The 4,737-nt window shown below is 36.9% G+C and overlaps 1 pseudogene; it reads right to left on the bottom strand.

Annotated features, from left to right (window-relative positions):
• Window positions 1–1,255: 1,255 nt before the first annotated feature.
• LOC107704611 (zinc finger protein 3 homolog) overlaps window positions 1,256–4,737 on the bottom strand; it is an 11,650-nt pseudogene continuing 8,168 nt past the window's right edge.

Raw genomic sequence — 4,737 nt, forward strand, 5'->3', positions numbered from 1 at the left:
TCGCTGATTAGAATATGCAAAAAATAACTTTATTGCACTTATAATTAGAACGTTATTGAACGCGGAAATGTGTGAATATTGTGAATTGCACTTATAATTAGAAAGTTATTGAACGCGGAAATGTGTGAATACTGTGAATGTGCGAATATAAAACCAACTTTACCCAAGTAACTCACCTCAGAAGACTGAACACTTTGGCAGCTCTTGATGCAGGCAATGACATTAAAGACAGGGTTTGTGCACGAAGATTTCGGACAGACTTCAGTGTAGAAACTCTTCTCTCGCGCTCACAAAAAATCTCTCGAGTCAAGAAGTTCCTAAAAAAACAGACTTTATTTGTGGAGCGCGAGAGTGCCGTGAACGTCCTGCAAGTGAAGTCAAATAATTTCAGCTGCAGTTCCGCTCATAAACCCCGCCCTCTGCATGCAAACCAATGAAGCGAGAGGCATTAAAAATAAATCAATCTAATTATACTGAAAATAAAGTTTTCCCAAAGATTGTTTCTGTCATTGTCGGTAGTTTATATCACGCTGATGTATGTTCCAGTGTTCGTTTGGTTCTTGTTAGTTACCTGATGCTATAAAAACGGGTGATTGACAGTTTCTCTGAGTGAAGTAAACACGGACACACTTTCAGGAGGAGATTGAAGCTTTAACTTTAACATTTAATTCTCCATAACTGCGTTGTTTCACACCGACAAAATGAGTTGAAAGCCCAAAAAGCAATCATAATACTTTATGGCGTTTTGATAGGCCTATAAGTAAAAATATGAAATGGTTTATTCTTGATGCAAGTAGGATACAATCATCAGACAATACAAAAAAAAATAGACAATACAATTGTTGATGTAATTATTAAGGAGTTTAATTCTTGGTAAAGCAAATAAAAAAACATGTTAAAGTTGAAAGTAAAGAAAAAAAGAACAATAAATAACAAGTTTAATTAAATCTGTTTCTCTTAAAAGTATTACAGCCTCTTCTTAGCTGAACAAGAACAGTTTTGAATATGTAAAAAACTTTTAATTTTAGAAAATGTAACAATACAAAACTCATTCAGAAACAACCATCTGAATCTCACAGATGAAAAGATGAACTTTATTCACAGTGGAAACTTAAGATGTTTATTTGTCCTGTCATTTGTTTTAGCTGCTTATGACAGATTTATACAGACGAGATTTTATTTTTCGATGCATTATTGTGTCACGTTTTGGTGAGGACGCAGCATCAGACCTGAAAGTGCTGGATCTGAAGATGTTCTACTGACTGTGAATGTTTTTTGTATGTCTGTGTAGATTAGATAATTGAGTGAAACTCTTTCCGCATGCAGTGCAGTGATATGGTTTCTCTCCAGTGTGGATCCTCTCGTGTGATTTCAGATGTGCTGACCGACTGAATCTCTTGTCGCAGTGTGAACACGTGTAAGGTTTCTCTCCAGTGTGGATCCTCTGGTGCAGTTTCAATTGTTGAGCTGTAATAAAAGTCTTCTCACACTCAAAGCACATATATTCTCTCACACCAGTGTGTATCTTCTGATGAACTTTTAAACTCTGCAGATGTGAAAAACTCTTTCCACACAAAGAACATGAATGTGGTTTCTCCTTTGAATTAACTTTCTGGTGATTCTGCAGCCCTGAAGCCCTCAAAAATGTTTTCCCACATTGATCACATTCATGCAGTTTCTCTCCAGCGTGGATCTTCATGTGGTTTGATGATTGTGTGAAACTCTTCTCGCACTGATCACATACGAACGGTTTCTCCCCCGAATGAACCCCCGAATCACATGCAATGTAAGTGTTCCTTTTTCTGCAAAACACTTACCGCACTGATCACATGTGAATGGTTTCTCTCCAGTGTGGATCTTCTCATGTTTTTTCAGGTCTCCTGACCGACTGAATCTCTTGTCACAGTGTGAACACTCGTACGGTTTCTCTCCAGTGTGAATCCTCATGTGAACACTGAGACTATGTTTGCATGTCAAACTCTTTCCACACTGAGTGCAGATGAAACTTTTCTTGCTTCTTCTTTTCAGTAAAAAACTTCCTTTAGTCTGTGAGCGAGTTTTCTCTAGTTTTGTCACAATGTTTCTCCTCCATCACGTCTGAAATGAAAATAAAAATTAGGGCTGTCAATTTAATGAGTTAATTAATTAGTTATGGAAAAAAAAAAATGTGTTAAAATCATTAACACAATAAATATACCCACCCCAAGACCTACATACTTCTTACATTTCACAGTACATTTCACGCTGTGCAGACCGAAGTATTCTATTCTAAATCATCCGGAGCGTCTGCTCTCTAATCGCTCTCGCAGTACTTTGACTTCAAGTCAAACACACCTGGACAGTCGATTGGTGACGAACATGATGCAGAGCGACAACTCGCTGCGTAATGAAGTCTATAGAATGCAGTTATATGCCCCTAAAATTCAAGAGATTGTGGCAAAGAATTTATTTATATCATGTAAGCAATATCACACAAGCAACAAGTGCTGTTTTTGTCTAGAATAGCATGAGTGCAAATGGGATATTGATTTTATACAACAGTTCAATAAATAACTTAATATTGTTTTTGCTCACTTTTGCCAATGCAAATATTACCTATTAACAGCAGAACTGTTGTGCGTCTCCAAGCAACACACAATTCCTGAATGAATCTGCCTTTTGAACGATTTGGGAGAACCAATGATTCAGTGGCCCATTCATAAAGCTGCTTACTTCATTCCTGAATGAATCAACGGTTTGAACAAAACGAATGAATGAATGACTTAATAACTGTGTTCGGAATGGCACACTTGTTTACTGCCCAGTATATAGTGCATACTGCCTACTATTATTTTAATAATCGTGTGTAAAACAGTATACAATAGGCAACAAATTATGTTTCAGAGTAGTATGCTACATGGCCATTAATTCAACACAGCTGTCGAGGTTGTTACTTAAATAAAAGTACTAATTAACTAAGTAAAAGTTCTTTTACAAAGGATTCTTCCTGTAGGTTTTGATGCTCGTCTTCATGGGAATATTCAAGCATTTATTGGTGAATTTCACAGGGAGGAGCTTCACTGAAGGAGCAAATCTGCCAAAATCAAGAATACATCAGTTACTTTTATGTTTTCTATTCTAATTCACTAGCGTATAACAGTGAAAACACAGAAACCTGGAAAATGCAGTGTTTGGCGGAGAAAGAGTTAAGGAAAGGTAAACGGAATGCAGCACAATAATCGCTTTACCTCAAATATCTTCTTTTCATAATCATTGGAAGCCAAACTCAAAATCGCAAATTAAATTAGATTAATTTAAAGCATGAGAGAGATCTCTCTTCTGGACTGTGAATAGCAAAAACACATGCCCAAACAGATTCTACCAGGTTCTGGTACCAATCTCTTCTTACAAGAGAAGCAAATGAGAATTGGTTGCAATGCTACAGTATATCTTGCATCTGCATTTTCTAAATACATCATAAATGAAAGAATACTTGATTTAAAAACAACAAAGAACGAATTAAAAATAAATGTCAGTTCAAAAGTGTTACAGCCTCTTCTTCAGCTTCCTGAACAAGAACGTTTTGCACATGTAAAAAAAAAAACACACTACTTCCCTTCATATAAAGAGTAAACAAACTACAAGTGATGAACGAAACTCATAAAAAAACACGATATAATTAATATCATGAAGCAAATTTATATACAAGAATAAAACTTTTAGATATTGTTCTTTGGGAGGAAAATGGAAAACTCCATCTTTGAGTTGATCTGAATCTGACAGATGAAGCTGTAAGGTTTCTCTCCAGTGTGGATCCTCTGGAGCCGCTTCAAATGTTCAGCTGTAATAAAAGTCTTCTCACACTCAAAGCACATATATTCTCTCACACCAGTGTGTATCTTCTGATGAACTTTTAAACTCTGCAGATGTGAAAAACTCTTTCCACACAAAGAACATGAATGTGGTTTCTCCTTTGAATGAACGTTCAGGTTATTCTTCAGAGGCTGAAGCCCACAGATATGTTACAGTTGAAACTGTGCTGGTCTTGAAGATGAACTTTATTCACTGTGAGTTTAGATGATGTTTCTTTGTTAGGACAGATTTATACAGAAGATGCTTTATTTCTTGACACATTATTGTGTCATGTTTGGTGAGGACGCAACGTCAGACCTAGTGATGGAACGGTTCGCGGAAAAAAATCTAACCATACGGTTCTCCACACACGGTTCGGCATGCGCTAGGACCGCGGTTCAACATTAATCTGACAATGCATCTGTAATATGGTTTGCTATAAATAACACGTAATACAAACAGGGTTCGGCTAATATATGTTTCTGTTGATGGATGCGCATTCTGGCTTTCCAGTATGTTTTTGTTGATGGATGCGCATTCTGGCTTCCCAATACATTACAACAACGGCGATGAAAAAAAAAACATGGACAAACCATTCACTCTTGTTCAATGCGAATGCCGTATGCTGTAATATGAGCATTTATTCCGTCATCACCCGGCTGCTGATAGCGCGCGCACAGATGAGACCTGAACAGCACACGTTGATATCTGTGTTTAAAGGGGTCCTATTATGCTTTTTCACCTTTTAAATTTTAGTCAGTGTGTAGTGTGTATGTTTGGGCATAAAAAAGATCTAGAAAGTTACAAATCTCAAAGTCCACACCAAAGGGTGATATTTCGTTTTTAAAAAATCCCTTTTCAAGAACTACAACGAACGGCTCGTTTGGACTACAGCGTTTGTTTTCC

This window comes from Sinocyclocheilus anshuiensis, unplaced genomic scaffold (genome assembly GCF_001515605.1).
Source record: "Sinocyclocheilus anshuiensis isolate Anshui unplaced genomic scaffold, SAMN03320099.WGS_v1.1 scaffold3347, whole genome shotgun sequence".
Classification (NCBI taxonomy): domain Eukaryota; kingdom Metazoa; phylum Chordata; class Actinopteri; order Cypriniformes; family Cyprinidae; genus Sinocyclocheilus; species Sinocyclocheilus anshuiensis.